The sequence below is a fragment of the Eptesicus fuscus genome, chromosome 2, assembly GCF_027574615.1.
Source record: "Eptesicus fuscus isolate TK198812 chromosome 2, DD_ASM_mEF_20220401, whole genome shotgun sequence".
Classification (NCBI taxonomy): domain Eukaryota; kingdom Metazoa; phylum Chordata; class Mammalia; order Chiroptera; family Vespertilionidae; genus Eptesicus; species Eptesicus fuscus.
This window is the reverse complement of record NC_072474.1, coordinates 112,157,476-112,182,179: the sequence shown is the minus strand read 5'-3', so window position 1 is coordinate 112,182,179 and position 24,704 is coordinate 112,157,476.

Below are 24,704 nucleotides of genomic sequence, written 5' to 3'. Positions count from 1 at the left end.
TAATTTCAAAATTATTCACAGCAACATTCAATGATAGAAGCCTGAGAAGCATGTAGGCACAACATTCTCAAGCAAACAAGAATTTTAGCCCAACTAAGTTTTGGTCTAATTTGTTCTGAAAGAGTTACCGAGCACCTATTATTGAAAAGCATTCTAGATGCAGGGACTGCAACCTCAGCTACAACAATGACAACTAGCAGGCAAAAAAGCCCTGCCTCATGGAGCTTTCATCTAATTAAAAATAAAAATAGAGCAGTGAATGAGCTACAGTTAAAAATATCTTTGTGTATTATGTTAAACTGGAGACCCAGTGCACGAAATTCATGTATGGGGTGGTGTCCCTCAGCCCAGCCTGCACCCTCTCCAATATGGGACCCCTTGAGGGATGTCCGACTGCCCATTTAGACCCGATCCTGGTGGGATTAGGCTTAAACGGACAGTCTGACATTCCTCTCACAATCCAGGACTGCTAGCTCCCAACTGCTCACCTGCCTGCCTGCCTGATAGCCCCTAACTGCTTCTGCCTGCCAGCCTGATCACCCCCTCGCCACTCCCCTGCCAGCCTGATCAACTCCTAACTGCTCTCCTGCCAGCCCGATTGCCCCTAACTGCCCTCCCCTGCAGGCCTGGTCCCACCCAACTGTCCTCCCCTGCCAGCCCGATTGCCCCTAACTGCCCTCCCCTGCAGGCCTGGTCCCACCTAACTGTCCTCCCCTGCAGGCCTGATTGCCCCCAACTGCCCTCCCCTGCCAGCCATCTTGTGGTGGCCATCTTGTGTCCACATGGGGGTGGCCATATTTGACCACATGGGGGCAGCCATCTTGTGTGTTGGAGTGATGGTCAATTTGCATATTACCTCTTTATTATATAGGATGATTAGTGATAAATACTTAAAAGGAAAATAAAGCATAACAAGTAAATATAAATTGTCAAAAGCGTTGTTTTTTAGATAACTTGAATAAAAGGTGGCATGTGATTCAAAATGTGAATGAGTAAGGGAGCAAGCCCTCATATATCCAGAGGAAGAACATTATAAGCAAGGAGATTAGCTAGTATCACAGCTCTAAAGACTGGATGCACCTGGAAAGGTCAGGAATGTGAAGGAAGTCAGTGTGGCTGGATCAAAGTTGTGAAGGGCAAAGAGAAGATGAGGTCAGGAAGGCAACGTAGAAAGGGATGAATCATGTTGGCTATTTTAAGGATTTGAGGTTTTATTCTGCTTAAGATAAAAAGTCATTGGAATGTTTTAAAAAGATAAGTGACATGATTTCTTGCATATTTTGATTCCGTTGTTCTGTCTTCTGTGCAGTAAAAAGACTGAAGGCAGACATAGGGACTCGATGTAGAAGATATTAAATAATATTGAGTTACAGCTGATGGTGGCTTGAACCTAGTGGTAGCAATGTAAGCAGTGATAACCAAGAGGACTTGTTTGTGAACTGGAAGTAGGATTTAAAAATCAGAGAGAAGCTCTTATTCAAAATAGGATTTAAAAAGAAAGAGAAACTCTAGCTTCTCTTTTCTGGAAGATAACCTTTGCTTGAAGTTGCAGAGTTTTCATCTAAGGTCAATACATTACAAGACTGTCATCTTCAAGGTTTGTCCCTACCCCCTCTTATGACCTGTAGACTAATAACAAGTCATGTCTTAGATGGCCTAAAAGAGTGCTTTTTTTGGATGGTCAGGCTATTCATTGAAAAGTTAACAAGGTCAGGCAGATATTTACTAGCAGGAACCAGGAGAACATGATTAAGAATAGACTTTGAAGATACTGGACAAGAGTGGAGAGAGATGGTATGACTGAATAAGGAAAAGTTATCAGTATGCGGGCTGTTTCTTATGACTCATGCTTTAACATTCAGACAGGGGCAATTGGAGCCCTTTAAGCTTGAATCAAACAATGAAGTGGAGTTGCCAGAACAGCCTTCGCAAAATATTGAGAAAGAATCTAAAGACTCAAGTAGTTGGGTATTCTGGTATTGATATATTATATGAGAATGACAACAAAAGAACAGATAGTTGGCTATGTTCTTTAAGAGAGCCTAGAGGACATTTCTTTTACCAAATCATTGAGAACTATGCTCAGGGGGAGATCAGTATTGCTGGAAAAATGGTGATAGATGTTCTTTGTAGACCCATTTGGGCAGGATCTGAGGGTGCTATGGAACTGGACTCCCTAGTGTTAATGAATATGATGGAGTTCATGCTAATAAAACTAGCTAGCAGGCAAAGAAAAGAGTTGTTATACGTGGTAGGGGTAACTGACCTAAATGTTCAACAGAAGATAATGTTCCTGTTAGATAGTGGTGATAAGGAGCAGTTAGTATGGGATTCAAGGATTCTCTGGGAGCACTTCTTGATGCCTCCATGTCCCATCTTATAGTGTATATTTAACAACATAACAACCTGACCAGGAACAGAAATGCCCAGGGAGCCAGGGAGGGAATCTGCGCAGGTGGTAGAGACAGATGGTGATGTATATCAATTACAAGTCTAAGGCCAGCATTAGCAGTGGGGGCTTCAGTTTGTCCTGTTAAACCCTCTTTTATAAGTCCACCCTTTTTCTTTCATATATATATATAAAATTTCAGAGAGGAGGGAGGGAGGGAGCGGGAGGGGGAGAGAGAGAGAGAGAGAGAGAGAGAGAGAGAGAGAGAGAGAATATTTGATCACCTGCCTCCTGCATGCCCCACACAGAGAATCGAGCCCACAACCTGGGCATGTACCCTGAAGGATCATAGGTCAACTCTCAACCACTGATCCACACAAGATGGGAAGTCCACCTTAAAAAAATTGGAATAAACCATCTTCTCAAAAAACTGCTGACTGGTACTAGACATAGGATATGAGCAGATCTGGTGCATGGGTTATAGCAAATGCTGTGACTGCCCCACCCATATCTCTGCACACTTTTTATTGCAGGGCAGAACAGCATAAATTCTAACTTATGGTATCTGCATTTCCTTGTCTGGGGCTTTCTCAGTTATTGATGTTGCTTCCTCTGACTGTCAAAAAGTCAGAAGTGCAGAGGAAGAAACACCCTTGAGAGAATTTCTTGATGAGTAACTTGCATGGATTGGTTATCACCCCAGCATCCTTCCCTTTAGATGAGGTGATTCTAAGGAGAGAGTTTTATGCTGGTCCTAAGAGTCCCCCAGAGGAATTCACTGCAGTCACTCATTGTGGGTATTAACTTGGTAATACCACCTTAATAGCCTTTTTTCCCTTCTCCATTTTCCTACCATTACCTCCCAAGTAAATAACCTTACACTTGATTTTTTGTCTAAATACCTGCTTCTGGGAGAACCTAAACAACACTAGTATCATAATCTTAAAATATGATGTAATCTTATAAATCTATAATTGCTTATTGTGGGGATTTAATAGTTGCTATGTAAATTAATGGAATAGCAATAATTTATATCAAGTTGTAGCTATAAAATAACATTAAGGAGAGCAATTAATGGAATGTAATTCTAAATTATCAAGGGATACACACATGTAGTAAAGAAATATACTTCACATAGTAAAAGAAGCAGTAAAAGCTGAGAGTATCACATAAAATATAAGCACAATTAAGATCAAATATACATATTTAGTATCAATAAATAAAAATAAAACTACTGATTTAAACACAAAGAATATAATAATTGATTACAAAGAAAAAGAACATGATTAAAACTTGACTCAGAGAGGTTGAAAAACATAAGAATGGGCAATCTTGTACTGAGAGAAAAATGTAGAATAAGGAATGGACTAAAACCTTAGCATTATTCATGAGTGAGCTAAAAAAGAAAGAAAAATATGGGTCATTTAAGATTAAAGCTTATGTATTCTATTAGAAGTCAAGAAATTTTGCAAATATACTTAGTTAAGAATATATCTCCAACAATAATATAAGAAACTATAGTAAATATCAGGGAAACAAATAGAAACACATTATTTATTTAATTCACTTCTCTCAGTGTTTCTCATAGAAGCATGTGAGGAAAAACATATAAAACTTAGCACCTTATTTAGTTATTTGTATGGCACTGAATTCTCATCCCTGAAAGAGTAGAATATGTCTTTCTTTCTTATGTTTATAGTGTAAATTTGAATGCCTATGAAATTTTATAAAAAGTAAAAAAGTATGTAGCATGAGTTAGGATTTTAAATATTCAAAGTTCACATCTCCACTTTACCCACCAAGAAAAGACATCCAGCCCTCTATTTAGATGTAACTTAAAAATCCTAGTGGAGGCCTCTGGCCCAATTTGTCTTACTTGCCCACTCCCCACAGTTAGAGTAGGATATTGTGATTGGCAGCTTCCTCTAGAGCTATTGGGCTGAAGAGGGGCTAGAGCAAATTGCCACAAAGAGGAAATGCTTTTATGAAGTGAAGGGAGGCTTTCTTAGAGGAAGAAAGAATAACTGTCCACAGTAGGAAGGTTATGAGGATGGAATGTTATAATTTGTGTGAAATATTGGTCAAGGGTGTTAGACCTGAAGACAGGGTGCCACATAGGTATCCACATCACCCTGAAATCAGCAGGAAAAAACAACTAATCAATAACTCTTTCCCAAATAATCTAGAACTTCTCACCATATACTTTCAGTGTTTTGCTATGCAGCCACTGCTAAGTGAAGTGAGTGATATCCATAAGACTTGTTTTATATCCTTACATTAGATAATTATGCCTTCCTCTTCTTTGTTGCTTTATTTGTTTATTTACTTATTTTTTGAGGCATGGGCTAGATAATCATATTCTTTCAAAGTTGTAGACATCCCCAAAGTACTACAGTATATATAGTATACATTATGTGCATGGAGGGTGGGGGAATCCCCGCAGTCCAGCGTGTACCCTCTCCAATTTGGGACCCCTCAGGGGGATGTCCAACTGCCCGTTTAGGCCTAAACCAGCAGTCAGACATCCCTCTCACAATCCGGGGCCACTGGCTCCTAACTGCTTACCTGCCTGCCTGATCGCACCTAACTGCCCCCTCTGCTGGCTTGATCACCCCCAACTGCCTTCCCTGCAGGTGTAGTCACCCCCAACTTCCCCCCCTCCCACCAGCCTGATTGTTCCTTATTGCACCCCCTGCTGGCATGGTTGCCCCCAACTGCCCCCTCGCCAACCTGGTCACCCCTCACTGCCCCCCCTGCCGGTCTGGTAACCCCATGCTGCCTGCTGTTCAGTCATTTGGTCACCCCTCACTAACCCCCTTGCTGACCTGGTTGCCCCACACAGCCTGTTCAGTCATCTGTTCGGTTGTTTCAGATGCGATGGTCGCTAAGTCATATATATATATATATATATATATATATATATATATATATATATGACAGTAAATACTCAAAAATATACTTTTATTAACTAACCTTTCACTTCTACCTTTATGTATCTTAGTTGATGATTTTCATGCTGTTACCACCCAAACCTGCAATGAACTCATTAGCTAAGGTTAAGAGTGCTCCATAGTCATCTCTCTCTGGTTAGTTCCCTTTTGTATCAGTTCTTCTTTAGGAAGTACCAATAAGTAGAATTTATCCTTCACTGGCTTTCATAATAAGACCCCAAATTCCATGACACACACTATCCTTGGTTATTAACTGAAACAGATTCATATTCCTAACTTCTTATCCAATATCCATTCTTGGGTGCCAAAAACATCTTAAACTCAACATATTTAAAACTGATGTTCTGCCCTAGCTGGTTTGGCTCAGTGGATAGAGCATTGGCCTGCAGACTGAAGGGTCCCAGGTTTGATTCTGGTCAAGGGCACATGCCCAGGTTGCAAACTCGATCCTCAGTAGGGGGCGTGCAAGAGGCAGCTGATCAATGATTCTTACTCATAATTGATGTTTCTCTCTCTCCCCCTCTCCCTTCCTTTCTGAAATCAATAAAAATATATTTTAAAAATAACTAATGTTCTAACCCTACCCTGTTACCCCTGCCACTACATGGAGTCCTCCCAATCTCATTTGATGGCAACCACACTCTACCCTGTGTCCGAGTGAAAAATCTTGAATCATGATTACCTCTCTCTTTTTATTCATAGGATCCATCCAACCTATCAAGAAATCCTGTTGGAACTCTCTTCTACATGTGTCCTGATCCCAACCACTTATTATAACCCACACTTTTACCACCTGGTCTGAATCACTTGAAGGAATCCTAATTCGTTTCATTACCTATTCTTTATTCTCAGCTTAGCAACTGAATGATTATTTATACAAGAATCAGCTTATGTTGCTAATGCTCAAAACTCTATAAACATTTCCCAATGTAGCTGAGAGTAGCCTAAAGTCCCTCTCTGTTGTCTATAGACTCCACCTGATCTGAGCCCCTGCCTCATCTAATACTCTCCCCTTCCATCATTCTGCTCTGAGCCTTTATTCTGTGTGTCCACATGTCTAAAAGACCCTTGCCCCTTCATCTGATTGTCTGTGTTTCCAACCTTCTCAAATCTTTGCTGAAATAGCACCTTCAAAGTGGGGTCAATCTCAGCTTCACTATTTAATACTGCACCTCACTCCACCTCCCTTTGGCCTTCTGTTTCCCTTGTATGCTGCTCTACTTTCTGAGATTTGTAATGCACCTGTTAATTTATCATTTAGTACACACATATTTACATGACAGAACATAAGGTACATGCAGCAGTGTACTTGAGTCTGCCCTTACCTTCACATAGGAACAGTTTATGTACATCTGCTTCCAACTCTGTATTCAGGTGGTAACTTGCAATTGGTCATGGTTGGTCATTTAAATCACAAAATTCCACAATGCTCCAAATTAGAATTTCCTTTGAATTTTTTAAAAAAGAGCCAGTTCTCAAATAATTTCCAGCAAAGCACTGTATGGCTTTATTATTACCTTATCTGCAATATCTAAACTGTTCCTGGCATGTGGTAGCCACTCAATACATATTTATTAAATGAATACCTCAGAATCAATCTTATTATTTTAACGCTATTTATTTTAGGTTCCACAAGAAGCTCAGGACTCTGATATCATCCCCTTACTTTCCAGAAATTACTATAGGCAACAAAGCCATGGTTTCCCACCCCTAACGTTCGATCCCCACCTCTGCTTTATTTTTTATCCAGAGCTTTCTTCACCATCTGACCGTCTTGATTTTATTTATGCATTGTTTTTCTATAGATCCTATCACTGCAATGTTTTTGTCTATTATGTTTGAAGCTACCTCTCACATATCTATAAGAGTGCCTGGGATTCACATAAAGCTCTATACATTTTTACTGAACGAATAAACCAACAAATGAATGAATATATGAATGAGTTGCTCATTCAGTCACAGAAGGCCTGCCTATAAAGTTGATATTGGGAGTAAGTAAAAGTACCTTTTCCACAAAGAAAATTCAAGGTTTTGTTTTGGCAGAAAAAAAAAAAGAGATTTTGCTTAGCAAAAATAAAATAATAGATATTCCCTAAAATAACCCAGTGAAGCTACTGTAAGAGTAAATGAGAAAATTTATATAAAGAATCTAATTCCACATTCCTAAAGGGAAGAACAGTATACCTTTTCTGCCAGAACCTAGTGTGATTTTGCACGACCATGAAAAACAGCTTTGGGTCAAATAATTTTAAGTAACTCCAGATCCAGATTAAATGACACTAAAAGGATTTCTTTACTGCAGGATACATACCTCAGAGCATTGGATATACGAATGTAAAATTAGATCTCCTTAGGGGTGTTAATTCAAGAAACAATGCTCAACTATATTTCAGCATGTATTTAATGTACATAAAAATATTGTTTAATATATTTTACATTTAATGCTAAAATACCAAGGTTTGTTTTGAGATTGGTTAACTATGCAAACACACATTTCCTTACACCTCTGAACCTCTCAATTCTATCTAAAGTTGATAATAATTTGATGTAGAATGTGTACCCAGTGAATTAACAAGCCAAACTTTCAAGTTTAGCAATCTTAGACAAATTTCATTTTTCCTAGGGACTTTATATACATACACACACATACATAAAAGCATGCACATCTACATACATGTATATGGAGGAAAGGTTAAATATAGTTCACATACACATGAGGGAGGATATTGAAATATTAAATAATGATCAAAGTAGTTCTATTTTCATGGTGATTTTATTTTACTTTTATTCTATTTTACTTGAAGATTGTTTTATTTAGTCGCATTTTAAAATATATTTTTAATGATTTTAGAGAGAGGAGGGAAGAGGGACAGAGAGGTAGAAACATTGATGAGAGAGAAACAGCCATCAGCTGCCTCCTGCATGCCCCCCACCAGGGATTGAGCCCAAAACCAAGGCATGTGTCCTGATTGGAATCATAATCTGACCTCCAGATTCATGGGCTGATGCTCAATAACTGAGCCATGCCAGCCGGGCTATTTAGTCACATTTTTTTAAGAAGTAAATACACTTTTATTGTGGGATCCAGTTATTTATTTGTAGTCATTAAACCATATTCATGTCAGAATTCTTTACATTTTTTCTATGTACCTCCTTGTCTCAAGGACACTATCAGGGTCTCAGTAATACAAGATGATTTCAGTTGATGCTGATATGAAGACTGTTATGGTAGAGCTGTAGATTTCCCAGCTGGAGCCCACAGCTGGCTTTATAGCAGGAGACTCATGTTTCTTCACAATCCCTGAGGGGGAGGGGAGAGTCACTGTGCAGTGAGAGGTAGAAAGTGAGCTATGGATATCCTATGGCCATGAATTTCAGTGGGTGCCCTGTCTTATTGGAAGAAATCATGTCAGAGGGAGCTCCATGTGATAGAGTTATTTGAGATGGATCATTTAGAATGAAAGGAGCAATGTGATTCCTGGACCATGGACTGAAGTCTGCACCACAGTTCACATAATTTCCTCAACCAGCCAAGCGTGCTCAGAGAGTGACAGCACTCCACTGGAAAGTGGCAGCTCCAAAGCTCAACACTGTGAGGTGCTCAGTGGCAAAGGCATTACATTCGAACGAAGTGTTAATACTAAGATGCTCCCAAATCACCTTACCCAAATCATGAAGTCAATAAAATATGCAAGTATTAAAAAACAAATGCGCGCACGAGAGCGCTCACACACACACACACTGACGAGGGCACTGAGGCAACTGCACCAAATCCTGCCAAATTGTAGATTATTAATGGAGAGAGTAATTTCAGTTCAGGGATAATAGATCATCCATGCAATTGCTAAATATTAAAGCGTAAGAGTTCTAAAGATGTGTACTTTGACATAAAATTCCTATGTGGCACCCTTATTGCATTAGTGAAGTTTCTCATCTGTAGGGTCTCCTAAGGGTAGTGTGAGGTTCATATAAGATAATGATTTTGAGGAGGCACTCAAGTTGATACTTAAGGACTGTGTAACTACCTAAGTAGTGCCATTTTGCACAACCTGCTTCTCCACGCTCTCTTTTGCTCCTCTCTACTAAATGTCAAAATACTTTAATATTGCTCCAACAGTATTACAGAGCTGAAAAAGACTGCAGAGTTTATCTAATTCCCCTCTATGCACACAAACTCCCACCGGTTCTTGAATTCCATTTATGGTACCCGTTTACTCATTCAACCAACAGCTCCTGAGCCTGAACTGTAAGGATGGCCCTGTGCTCCTACCAAATAAGCATTGTAATTCTCGCTTTCATCCTTGCTCTGCTGCGGCTTAAAGAGAATAAGTGACTTGCCTATCGCACACTGTGTGACCAGTGAAAGGTTTTACACAGAACCCAGGCGTAAGTCTTTACCACAAGTCCTGCTGCCGTGAGATGGGACATCATTCCAGGGAGACTACATTTGGGCAGGGAACCATACCCACTACCATCTGGCCCCTTCAGCACAATGGGCTTGACCAACATGAGTGTGCTTTCTCTTCCCCCTCAAAACTTCAAAAACACAGTATTTTTGTCTTGTAATAGAAGCCTTTGCAAAGCTTTTCTTGATTTATCCCCTCCTTCAAAAAAATCTTTAAAAATTTTTGTTCCTATTTATTCACACATCTCTCATAGCTATTCTGTCTTGATACCTTGGATTATAAATTTTTCTTGCTAGAATTTAAATCTTTTGAAGCAAGGGCCATGTCATGTATGTCATTCCATCTATCATAATGGCTTGCCTGGGCTGAGCAATCAATACTTTTTAATGAATGGATGCAGGAAGGGAGGAAAGGAAAAATAAAGAAACCATGGCCTCAGCCATGAGTCTGAGTACCTCTCTTGCAGTCCACCTACCCATCGATCTCTGTCCTTCAGCCAGCCAGCCAAACATTCCTTTATCTTTCTAGTTACTTACAGCCCACAGAGACTAAAGTCTCCCGCTGGGTTTTACAATTGCCATACCACAACAGAAAATCCACTCCCATCTTCCTGGAAAATCTAACAGAGTGTAAATAAAGAGGTCATGCCCATAGCACCTACAAATCCTTGCTACTTGATCAAATTGCTAATACTTACACAGGTCCTCACTCCAGTGTACTTACAGCTTCCACAGCCACTAGCTCATGAATCCTGTGGACTAGGTGGGTAAGTTCCATTGCTTCTAGTTTACAGACAGGGGAACGGAGGCTTAGACAACATAAATGATGTGCATAAGTTTGAGTACCAGATAAATAAGAAAAAAGTGAGATTTCCTGAATCTAGTGTTGTTTCAGTATAGTTGTCTGTTTCACCTTGGTGATGGTACCACTTCTGGTAAGATAAATAAAATGTTCTTAAATAAAATCTGGACAGCAAATTCCAGATCATTGCAATACCTCTGATCTTTTCAGGCAAAAAATATCATACCATGTAGCACATGCTTGTCAATCATAAACAGTATTGTGGTGTATCTTTGAATTAGACTAGTCTTTGATACTTCATTGTTTAATCCTGAATGCCTTGTTCCTAGGTCAGGAATGTCAGTCCCTTGCTGTGAGCTTTCGTTAGAATCTGGAGTCAGACAAGACTGGTTTCCAGGCTCTGTCGTGTAGAAATAGGTAATTCGGGGCAACTTTCCTAAGCAATTCAACCCTGCATGTCCTCACACATAAAAAATATAAGAACAATTGTACCCTTCTCACCAGTCATCATGATGGTTAGTTGAAATACAGAGGACAAAAATTGCTTACTGCCATTGAAACCGCATGGAAGGTGCTTGAAAATAGCACCTGCCTTTTTTACTCTAACTATTTCCATTATTACACACTTGATTCACCAAACATCAAGGGATAATTGTTTGTTTCTCTATTCTTCTTGGGGGCTAGCCAGTATATGCATAAATTAGGGGCCTAATGCATATGAGTTGATTGATTTCAGATAATGTCCAGTCAATTCTTGTGTCCTTTTACAAGATACATTGAGACATGTCACAAACTTTTGGAGAATCTACTTCATAGTTTGGGGTTTTCAGTGTCGTAATTCCATATCTGTGTAATAGCCAGCTACTTTTCCAATATTCATCTGAAGAAGTAAAATTCAAATAACTTTCAAACATGCTCAGCAGCTCACATCATGTGCAATCTCAGGAAAATCAACTATTACAGGGTCCTAACCTTTGTTTAGTATTTGTTCCTCATTTTCTATGTGAGCCTCATATTAACATATGTGAGAAAATGTACACAATTAGAAAGTAAAAACTGCAAAGTGCAACAAATGATAAAATATCAGCTGTCATCATCAACATTATGCAGCTCTGATGATGCAATCACTGATAAGAAAATGTTGTTGCAGTTGTAGGTCCTAATTAATCTGAGGGATGGGGATATGAACATGAGCTACTATTAAGTGCACAAGGTGGGGAAGAAAGTTTATCTGTCTCAAGTTAAAAAATATAGATAAGTCTATCTATTCTTAACATTTATTCCAAGCCCATAGAATATTTAAAGTCTTCAGTAAGCGTCATGTAGTCTGGAGTGCCAGATTCTGCTTCCTAATGTGTCAATAATTATATTTTGCATAATGTTACTATCTCTTATATTTCTATATTTTTTTACCATTTGCAAAATCTTTTCACATACTTATCCCACTTGATCTGCACAACATCCTGTGAAGATGTTAGGGATGATAGTCAGGAGGGCTGCTCATGAATATTCTTATACTCTGGCTCTCTTTCCTTCCTTCTGGGCACATGGGAGTACTGCATTTACTTGCCTACTTGAAATTTGGTGAAAACCTATTATTAGTTTCCGGCCAATAAACTGAGGGCAGCCATATCATACTTCTCTAGATTCAGCCTTCCACCTGGCAGGTGGCTGATAATGGTTAGGACAGTGGTTGCTTTGTCAGTCAGGGACTCTGAGAAACTGCAGTGATCAGCCCTGTCACTCCATGTCCTTGATGGACATGTAGAGTGAGCAAGAAATGCACATTCATCATTATGAGTCACTGAGACTGGGGTCCTTTGTTGCTACAACATGACCAGCCCTCTCTGACTGATACAACAGATACGACTTCCTCCTATTTTAAAAATTTTGTTCTGATTCTCAGAGAAGTTCGGTGGTTTACACATGAATGCAATGCTGGAATCATTTGAATCAAAATTATGTTTTCTATTACAATGAGAAAAATGCATAAGCCCCACAAAATAGAATATTGCTTACCAGAGTAATAGGAATACTCTTTAATATTATCCTCTTGTGTGTTTTATCCTAAATGTTTTGTGTTAAGTGTGGCTTTAGGCCAGTAAGAAACATGTCCTGTGTTTTGTTTACAGGTGTACTGGTTAATAATGTGGATTTTATAATCAAAGAAAACATGATAATTTCAAGAGAAACATCAAAAGTGCTTTATTCAAAGTAATGTACATCACTAGATACACATTTCCCCCATCTTTCAGGTAATTTGTGGATACCGTCCCAACCATTCAGAGACCCAATTTTCTACTTCTTTGTATGTTTTGAAGTGCTGCTCAGAAAATGCATGTGCCATCAATCAGAACAAATGATAATCTGAAGGAGCAAGGTCTGGTGAATATGGTGGGTAGATTAATACTTCCCAGGCAAGATCTTTTAACGTGTCTTTAACTGGTTTTGAAGTGTGTGATGGTGCGTCATCATGAAGCAAAATTACTTTGCCATGTCTTCTGGCCCATTCTGGTCATTTTACAATCAAAGAGTGGTTTAAATTTATTATTTGCTGTCAGTATCGATCAGTATTAATGGTTTCACCTGGTTTTAGAAGCTCATAGTACATCACACCTTCCTGATCCCACCAAACGCGGAGCATTGTCTTTTTGCCGAAGTGATTTGGCCTTGCAGTCAGTGTTAATGGTTGACCTGGATCAACCCATGATTTTGTGCATTTGGGATTCTCAAAATAAATCCACTTTTCATCGCTAGTCACAATTTAATGTAAAAAAGACTTGCTTTCGTACCGTTGAAGCAACACTTTACTGTTGACTTTCGGTTTTCCATTTGTCTTTCATTCAGTTGATGTGGCACCCATTTTACTTCCTTTAATATCTTTCCCATTGCTTGTAAATAATTGGAAATTGTTTGCTGAGCAACATTTAATCTTTCTGCAAGTTGTTTTTGAGTTTGACACGCATCTTCATCCAATAATGCTTGTAATTGCTGGTCTTCAACCTTTTTTGGTTGACCTGGACGTTCTTTGTCTTTCACATTGAAATCATCACTTTTACAGCTTTTAAACCATTGTTCACAAGCATCTTCAGATGGAGCATGTTCACCATAAGTTTCCCAAAGTATATGATAACTTTCAGCAGCACTTTTCTTCAAAATAAAGTAATGAATTAAAACTTCCCACAAATGCTCTTTTTCTTTAGGGCAAAAAAATTCAACATTTTTAAGAATAAAAATATCTATGATGTTAACACCTTCAAAAAATTAGTTTTGAAGCTTGCTGTCAATACAACAAAATAGCATACATATCAAATTGCATATGTATCAACATATGTGTAACTCCATCTATTGAAAAAGTCCGCATTAGTAACCAGTACATGCATTAATTGTCATCTCTATGATCAGGGTCAGAAAACATCTGTGAGCTTGTTAACTCTGCTGTCTTTGTGCAGAAGCTACAAGTACACCCAATGTTTTTTGACTGCAAGGTGACGATAAGAGCATCAGATGTGCTATAGGTCCTAAAACTGCTCTCAGGAGGTCTCCCACATTGCCTTCTTAAGGTTCTTTATAGCACAAATTCAAGATGATCACAATGGGTCATCAGCATATTACATTAATCAATACAAACATTTATTCTGAATAACATTATGTAAAATGTAATCATGATTAAATATAGTTCACTTCATCTATCCTCCAACCTCATGGGGGACAAAACCTTCTGCATGGGTTGAAGTTTTCAGGTGACTAGAAAATACTTCTTTAATTACAAATTGGTATTTATTTTGTCATTTAAATGATAATATTTCTTAAATGTGTCATGTGCCTTCTCAGCCTCCTAAAATAGAGTGAAAAGAATAGACAGCATCACAGAGTCATTTAGTACTTGCTAAATATTTGTCACTGAACTTATTTATCATTGCTGTAAGTAACAAATACTTATGAACCTTTTGCAGATGAATTGCAGGACCTCTACGAAGATAAGAAACTGAAACTAACGAAGTCAAGGTCCCACAACTAGTCAAGGATCCAGCAGGGGCTTAAATACAGAAAGTCTTAAGCCAGGGTCTCCACTGCTCTTTGCTGCAATGTTATCTGGTGACTCACTCTGAACACAGATTAGTTCATCATCACAATATTAGAATTGATCTTAAATACTGTCCTAGTCAACTGCCCCAATTTAAATGTTAGAAAAATTAAGTGGAAGTAGGTTATATGTGTAATCATAAGTTTAATGAATAACAAAGTTCAGATAATTACATGAGGGTATCAGATTTTGGTTAGGGAAACAGTTTCCAGTATACACATTCCAAGGATGAAGGACAATTAATAGAGGAAGTAGAGTCTCATGCACAGCAATTAGATGGAATGGCCAAAGTCAAGGGATCCATTGGTGACCATCTCTGCCTACTGCACCAGGGGCTGGGAGATTCCTACAAGTTCACCTGGAAGCCACTGAGAATCTCAAGAAATTGAAAGAGGTACCAATTGACCTATTAAGCTTGAATTTTCTCTTTTGTAATGTCCAATTGACTAGACTGCCTAGCACCATAAGGTCACTGACCTTTAGTCTGTGTTCCTTTGACTAAGTTGTCCTGTATCCCAGAATTTCTGGGTAGGTAGGCATGCTCTAAATGAGTCAGCTATGTTAAAACTTTTTCATACACAAGATTAGCAATATAAAATGGTTCCATTTATAGAGTAGAAAAACAGGCAAAATGCATCTATTCTGATAGAAGTCAGAATATGGCTGGCTCTTAATCGGGGTGAGGGAAAGTAACTAGAAAACCAAGGACATTTCTGGGGTCCTGGCAGTGTTCTGATATTCAACACAAGTGTATTCAATTTGGGAAAATTTATCAGTTGTAGAGTTATTGAGTATATATTTATTTTTAAGTATGAATGTCACATATCATGAATACATTTTTAATAAGCCAAGTATCAATTAGTAGTAATAAGCCAAGTGTCAATTAGTAGTAAATTATACATGTTGGCATTAGGAAATCTTTGCACAAGGAGTAACCAGTCTGCCCACGAGAACCACCAAAGAATACTTTGTACCTGCTAATGTGCGACACAGAGGCTGGTCTTTGGATCAGATGACCTGACTCCAGATATGGCTTCACACGTGTTACCTGAGCAGGAGGCAGAGCAGCACAGTGGACATGCAATTAGGCACAAATTACAAGACTGTCCGGGCCTGTTTCAAAGTTCTGAATGTGGGTTCGTGGTCCACAATCATGGAGACGCTCTAATACTCAATTGTTCAAGTGTTCACCCAGCTCATGAGAGAACCACGTGGGATAATGATGCAGCCACAGAGGAGTATGGTGCAGTGACCAATATTTACAAAGTACTCAATAAATTACAGCTCTTCCTGCAGCTAAGAGAGAACTCTCAGCCTCAGTTTATTCTTCTGAAAATATCAGTGTCTCACTGGGTCCATGTGAGAAATTATATATATATATATATATATAAATATTTATATATATATATATATAACTTTTTACCTGAGCTTCAGAAGAATAGCATCAACTGTAACTTTAAATGTAGATTTTGAGAAGATACATATGTCAAGGATGTGGAAATAATTTTAAAGATATATTTCTTATCTTGCCCTACTATATTCCAAAAATGTAATATTATATTCAGAAAAACAGCAGTTTGGGTATTAAGCTAATATAGTCCAAGTGTGTTATTTTCTGATAAGGACAGAACTCACAAAACTGAGAAATAGGAAGTCTCTATTCCCCCTCTCTTGGATAGTTTTTCTTTACTCATTTTCTTGGCATTTTGTTCAGCAGATGTTTATCGCGATTCCCTGATATCCTGGGCTTCACACCGCTGTTGGGAATTCAGGGTGGCGGGGGGGAAACAAGGTTTTTGCCTTCAGACCTTTGCAGACAGCTCTTCCCACGCAGCTAATCAAAGTCAGCATGATCATGCCCCAACCACAGGCACATTGAGAAGGCCTTGGGGGAAGCCCCTACCACCCTCCGGTGGAGTCCAGGATGGTTTCTCAGAGATAAAATTTGACCTGGATCTTAAATGGTAAGCTGGCATTTTCTAGGTACAAATAGGAGAAAGCTTTCCAGAGAGAAATAATAGATTTAAAAAAAATACTCAGGTTCTGTGAACATTTCACTGTGTGTGGTCACAGAGGGGAGCGATGAGACTAGAAAGATATTTTAACCAAGTGATAAAGGAATTGTGACTTAACCATACTTTCAGTGATCTACAAAATATTTACAAAATGTCAGCAACTTCTGCCCTTGCTTTATTTTTTTCTCTTTAGTAATGATCCCCAACTAACAAAATACATATTTTACTTTTTAAAAATCTCACTTGTCTCCTCTGGCAGAATGAGAATCCCATGAGGAGAGAGTTTTGTCAGTTTTATCACTGCATTCCTAGTACTTAGAACAGGTTCTTAATAAATATATCCTAAGTGTCCAAATGAGCTTGTTGAGGTCTCCTTACTTATTAAGCATATTCCTGGTCAATAGGGATACACATATGCTTATGACCCTGGGTCTGTCCTCTGGGAGCACAAGGGTTAGCCAGTAGAAAGGTGTATAATCAGAAAAATACTGATAAGCATGAGAGGAGCTATAATTAAGTAAACTGCTATGGGGCACAACCTTGCTGAGGAATTTGAGACACCTTTAAATTTGTATAAACATATGGAAACCTGTTAGCAAAGGGGAGCCATGGACATTCCTAAACAGGCAAGCAGCCATTTGAGTTTTCATCAAAGCTCCACTGAGGAGGGTTCTCAGACTGACACCCGTCCACAAAGAAATAAGTACAGAAATGGAGAAGTGCAGAAACCTCCACTGCAGGTTAGCATCATCACCACCACCAGATCCATCAGCAGAAGGCGCAGGACCAGAAGACTTGCTTATGGTGAAGGGGCACAGGACGCATGCGTGCTGTGAGCTATGGCCTGCTTTCACACCACAGGTCTGGGGCAGGTAATTTCAAGGGCCGTGGAGCCCAGCTACTTTGAGGTGCACTTTTCCTAAAGTGCGGATCCTGGCAAACTGTGGCTGTGCTGGGTTTCCAGGCATCTCAAGGCTGAACTCCCCGACGCGTGCCTGGAGTGAGGAGAGACCCATCTGCTTCCAATGCCACACGCGCTGGCTTTGGAGCTGATTTTCTGCTGCGAAGACATGTCTAATTTTGGACTTCACATGGCCTCGCCCAGGATGCACTGTGAGTCACTGTCCTTACAAGAGTCAGCTCTACAAGAACCAGACCTTGCATGTGAGGCCAAGCGTGTAGACATGGGCCCCATACTGTGCCGGCTGACCCTGTGTTCCATCCCCACACGCAAAAACTGAGGCCACTGAAAGGTACTCAGCAGCCTTCTGTGTCCAGGAAGAGCCACCGCCATACAAGGCACATGGTAAAGCTTTAGAGAGTGCTGCTCTGTAGGTGCTGAAATGAAGATACACCCCAACATCCACACAATTTAAAATGCTTTGGAGCCCATCTCAGTGGTTGAGTGTGGACCTATGAACCAGGAGGTCATGGTTGGATTCCAGGTCAGGGCACATCCTCAGGAGGGTGTGTAGGAGGCAGCCAATCAATGAATCTCTCTCATCGTTGATGTATCTATCTCTGTCTCCCTCTCCCTTCCTCTCTCTGAAAAATCAATAAAAACATATTTAAAAAATAAAATAAAGTTTTGGATTTATCTGAATTTATTAGTTACACTAACAAAAATTGTTTCCAAATATCAAAATTGTTACTGAAATAATTTCCATGTATTCACACACACACACACACACACACACACACACACACATTAGTATTAGTTTATTTCTATAGAAAAAGACACTGAGCTTCAGAGAGATGAGCAGCTTCTCTAAAATCAAACGGCTGTACCATTATGCACCTGTGCCTTCAGCTGGATCTTTTAAGCCTCTGTGCCTACTCCTTTATTGCTTGTATTGGACAAAGACTGGGAATTTCCGTTATGGTGTTCATAAAAACATTCCTTATTTTCTTTCTATTGAGCAAATCTACTTTTTGCTGTCCAATCCAAGGTAGTCAAGGATGGCAAAGAGAGACGTTAATGGAATAAACATCTTGAGGAATAAATGCTTACACTTATGTAAATGAACTGAACATAAACTTTGGTCCAAGTCTCAGGCCCTCAGCATAAATGATGCTTTGAAAATTATGTCCTTTTTTTTCTCTTATGACATGCAACTTAGGACATAGAACTCATCAAAAAATAAATCACAATGAATTTTAAATCATTTTATATAAATGATTATGCACCCTTCTCATATGTTTTGCCTGATTTCCAAAGGCCAATAATTTATTTTGACATACACATTACTTATGTAAGTAAACATGTCACATAAAGCTGTTGGCTCTTCCTCTTTTTTGCTTTATTTATCTTTTAAATTTTGAGGTGGCCACATTCCCTCTTCCCAAATCTTATGGTCTTGTATGAAGGTGAACTAGAAGCTCGGGTTGCTTGCCACATTTTAAAATACATGTGTTTCTAAATAGCATGACCTACTCCTGGGGCCAGTTTGATGAAACACATGTTGAACAGTGCTATGAGAAGTCATTCGGGAAAGCCAGTGGGAGGTTTGCTAAGGGGAGCAAAGGAAGCTTAAGCGCTGACACCTTGGCTATGCTATTGCCCTCCACACACGGCTCCCTGTGACTAGAGAGTGGAGGGAACTGAGAAAGAGCCCTCTGTTAAAGAGGCACTAAACTGTTGATTGGTTCCCCTTAATACTCTCATAAACTGTCCTCCCTCAGGGGCCTTAATATATAAATTATATTATACTTGCCTGGAATGAGTTTGAAACACCTGCTTTCATTGTAGGAAAAGAAAGCAACTCAAGTAGAGTGTCCCCAGGGCCATGGTGAGTTCAGCATTTATCTGAACTCTGGTTAGCATTTATCTCAGAGTGTCCAATGGAGGAGGTGGAGGCAAAGGCCATGGGGGTATGCAGATGCCTACAACACCTGCAGCCAAATGGTGGAGTTTGGGAGACATTTCCACTGGGACCCCACTCAGCCAATCCTTAGAAATGTTGATCAGAGTTAAATCATCTGAGAAACTGGAGGTCTAGCCAAAGCCAAGGGTGTAAGTGGATCCCTAGGAATCAGACTGGATTCGTCAGGGCAGACTCCCAGTCCAGGTTAACAGTACAGTGAAGCTGTAAGTTTGGTGGATTGGCAAAGTGCAGTAAAGGTTGAGAGACCCTCAGAGCTGGGAAGGATAGTAAACATCATTTCCTAGATATAACAGGTTCTATGTTTCAGGTGGAAAGAACATTCCTAGTTACCTCTTTCTTGAAGTCTGAGGAAAACCTACTGTAATTTCTATTCTGGATGGTATTTATTATGAAACTGCATGGGAAGGGAGACTTCAAGATTATATAAGAGAAGAAGATCAGACTATTCTAAGTCTAAATCTGAATTAGGGAGTAGTTGAAAGAAAATAAAAAGATGCCAAACAAAATGTGCGGGAGAAGAATTGATCTGAAGAAGGCAGACAGGAAATAGTTAAAACTATAGGGTGGGGCAAAAGTAGGTTTACTGTTGTTTGTTTGGAAAATAATACAATAATTAATAAATAATAATACAAGGGTAAACTCTGTGTTTTGCATACTCACAAGTGTAACCCTACTTTTGCCCCACTCTGTAATGCTTTGAAATGGAGAATGGAAATATGATGACCAGGTTGTGTCTTGGAAGAGAAGTGAGTAATATCAGTGCCTATACACATCTCATCAGACTAGAATGCAGCTGTTTGCCTAGGAGTCCAGCATTGGAGCTATGTGGATATGTACCCTCTGCCGTACACCCTCCCTTCCCCTGACTGCACTATGAGCCATCTGGGAGATGCCTAGTGTTACACAAGGACTAAATAAATAAGAGCAATACAGATAGCTATGTTCTACATGACATGGATTTGGCAACATCTCAGTATAACAACTGGAATGCACACCATTGCGTTTATTCCCTTCTTGTTGAGCTCCCCATAATTCTGAGAAATCTGGGGGAAATGGCATCTAAGTTAATAAGTGGTTGGAACAAATGAATGTGTACATATAAGTAGAAAATAAAGTGTCTTTCTAATAGGTCTGTATTGGGAAAATCCTAATTAAAGGGTGTCTTCTATACGTTTCTTTAATAACAAAGTTCAAATATGTCCCATGACTCTGAGAGGTGAAAAATTGATCATGGTTGCTCTATATTTCCTTAATAATCAAGTAAATCAAAATCTTCTTTGCTTGGCTTTAATGAGTTGGGTACAATGCACATCACAGCTGGGATTTCAGGACTTTATGATGTGTAGGAATCATCTTTATTTCCTCTTTTGTACTGTCCAGCAAGGTGCCAATATCATTGCTTTCTCTAGTTGTCTGAGTGCCTTTGGATGTCCATCTAGAATCAGGCTTAGTCTTTCCATCTTGCAAGGCAGTTTTCCCCAGAGCAGAAAACATATTGTTAGCGTCAACCCCCCATTGGGTGGATATAAAATATATGTTGCTGTCCTGAACATAATATCTCAAGTATCCAAAATAAGTGTGAGTATTTTACCTCCAAGAAAATAATCTATAGAATAGCATATTATATTTGTAATACTTAGGCAATATTTTAAAATAAAAATATCAATGTTATTTAGAATTTATCTAAAATAGGTAATTCTTCTTAGTATGTACAATCTACACACAATTATAAAGGCTTTTTATGTATTAACCACTTAATCTTCACAATTACTCTGATAGGGGCTTTTATTGTCCCCATTTACAGATGAGGAAATTTAAACAGGTATGAGAAGTAAGTTGCCTTGAGGCTATGCTGAATTCTCCACACTTTTCTGGTATAGATAAGCTGGTAGAGACACTATTCAAACCTTGGCAAAATTAGCTCCCGGAGTCCAAGAGCTACTTACTGTCTCTTTGTTTGGAGAAAACAGTCGCACCCATGGGTCTGTGGTTTTCTGCATGTCTTGCCCACCAGGTATTAACATTCCTTTTTCTGAGATGATGTTTCTAAGGAGTTAGGATAGTGAGCATCCTTGGAAGGAAGAAATAGTGTTTGCCTCCAGAGTAAAGGGCCTCCTTTCCTTGAAATTTTGAAGAAGGGCACAGTGTCTCCATCTGTAGCAAAGGCAGTCATGCTTTCTCCCAATAGATAAGATTTGCTTTCCCTACGCTTGGGAATCCTCTCCTGTAATTATTGTAGGAGGTCATCCATGACCATTAGTTGACTTTCAACCCGAACCTAGGCAATTAGAGGTTCCTCATCCCCTGCTCTGTTCTTGGAATGTACATTCTGCCCACCATTCCCATAATAGAGGCTGTTTCAAGCACATGCCCTTGAGAGAGTGTTGTTGTTGAGACCATCAGCATTGAAGAAGTGATGGCACCCAGTTAAGACCTCTATATCTAATTTAAGATTCTGGTGGGCAGTGTAGAGATCTGCTCACCTTGAGGCCACCCAAGTAAGTTCCCTTGCTTGTTAAACCTGCCACCTACCAATCTGGCATGGTTTGCCTCTACCTTCGGTCTGTGCTTGCTCTCCATGTCCGGGGCCAGTTTCAAATTGGTTCCCAAGGTTGTGAACTGACAGAATTAAGACTCACAGAGTGTGCTGATGTCAACTGGACTCTAGACTTTCTAGGAATTGTGCCCCAAGGAAATGGTACAAAAATACAGATACTAAGGCTTCTGTTATTGACTTAAGTAGCAAATCCTCCTTCACTTTTAAGATGGTAGTTTCCTGTCTTATACTGGCATCTATGATACAGCAATTTAGATGTCAAAGTTATTGACATCCTCATGGAAATCCTATATAATAAGAGGTAATATGCAAATTAACCCTTACGCCATCACACAAGATGGCCACCCACATGTGGTCAAAGATGGCTGCCACAAGATGGCCAGCAGGGGAGGGTAGTTGTGGATAACCAGGCCAGCAGGGGAGGGCAGTTGGGGTGACCAGGCCTGCAGGGGAGGGCAATTGGTGTTGACCAGGCCAGCAAGGGAGGGCAGTTGGGGGAGACTGGGCCAGCAGGGGAGGGCAGTTGGGGGTGACTGGGCTGGCAAAGGAGGGCTGTTGGGGGCAATCTGGCCAGTAGGGGAGCAATTAGACATTGATCAGACTGGGTGGCAGAAGGGATTAGAGACAATCAGGCAGGCAGGAAGGTGAGCGGTTGGGAGCCAGCAGTTCTGGATTGTGAGAGGGATGTCTGACTGCCCATTTAGGCCCAATCCTTGTTGGTTCGGACCTAAACTGGCAGTAGGACATCCCCCAAGGGGTCCCAGATTGTAGAGGGTGCAGGCTGGGCTGAGGCACACCCCCCATGCATGAATTTCATGCACTGGGCCTCTAGTAACAATTATAATATCACCATCATTGAATGACTTTATATTTTATACCTTTATTTTACAATCTATTTTGGGACATCGATTTCAAAAGTGTTTTATAAGTTAGGAGTTTGAAACATCATCAAGTAATAAAATGTTGGGTATGTTGTATTAAAATATCTATATATGTTAGTTTTAGTTTAGCAAAGGACACTTTTAAAGTCACTGCAATTATTTTGTCATGGACTACTGTAGTCCTGATTTCCTGTCTTAATTAATAATTGAGTGGTATTTACTGTAAGGTCACCACATTTTATTTTAGATTAGGAACAATGACAAAAAGTTTCTTGCAAAAGATGTGAAAGAAGCATATTTTATTAATGTGTTAAAAAAAGAACATCAAAACCAATATATTGCAAGTGCTCATTGCAGTCTATCTGCAGGTAATCTTTAAAGAATACCCCACGCCCTGCTCCCAGTGAAATAAGGGTTGGGTGCAGGCAAAGGCTTAACTCAATTTGACAAGACTATTGACTTTGTTAATCTATTAGAAGATAAATTGCTAAAAGTAGCATGAATAAATGACCCTAGCTACTTTATTTTGTTTACTAAAAATTTAGAAGATGATATATAAGCTTACTTCCTTCAAATACAAACATTTCCTGCATATGTTCAATAAAAAAGCACGTTGTAACAAATCAAGTTACTAAACTCTGGAAAATATTGTTGAGGTTTAAATAATGTCCTAGAAACCTCAACCAGATTAAATAAATGCAATCTACATATAAGTACTACATTCCCTAGAAGCAAGACAAAATTAAACTCATTATGTAGAAACCTGTTACAGCACTCTGGCAATAAAAAATAAAAAAAGTGGTAACTTCCATTTGTAGAGCTCCTTATAATTTCCAGAATGGATTTGCACACGTTCATGATTTGCATCTTATGATAGCAATTATACAACCTCACATGGAGGTTAGAAGACCAGAGTCACATGGCTAATAAACATTGCCATTATCACAAACCTCCAAGATTTCCTGCCCATAATATTTTTAATATCCTATGCTACAGCTTGTATATTGATTTATACTTTCAAATACATCATTGCAATTATACCAGTCAAATATGCCCTAAGTATTTTGCATGTATAGAGGTCAGCATTTCTAGACTTATACATTGAGAGAGGAGAAAGAGGAAAAAAAAGATTGACATTAATACAAAAACACATAATTTCTCTTCAGACCCAAGAAAAAGCTGCATGTTTGATATAACTTTCCCCCTCTTGTCCTTATGACCTATCATATATTTTCAACTCAACCTCCAAATTTCATGGGAATTGACTGCTTCATTATCATTGTCTTTATTACTCATTGTTTGAACTATGACTAAATTCCTAACCAGTTACCCTGCCTCCAGCTTTTCCCTTTCCCTTCATACATTTATTTTCCTGACAGAAGTACATTTTCTCAGTCATGAGCATGTTACTCTTCCATCAGCCTTGTGTTTTCTCTTTGAAACAAAGGAGAATAAAACTCAACTTCTGGAGGGAGTTTGGTGTGGTTGGCTGACACTTAAACAGAAGTTTATAATGCAGTGTTATAAAGGTTATAATCACAATCTCAACAAACTGCTATGGGAACACTGAGAAGGATGTGGAAGAAGCATGTGGAAGGATGTGGAAGAAACTGTTCATTTTGTAAGGGGAGACAAGAAAGGCTCATGTCATAAAAAATATAGGAATCGGGTCACCTAAGAATAAGGAGAATTTGCCAGATAGAAAAGGGGAAAGACATGTCAGGGAGAATGC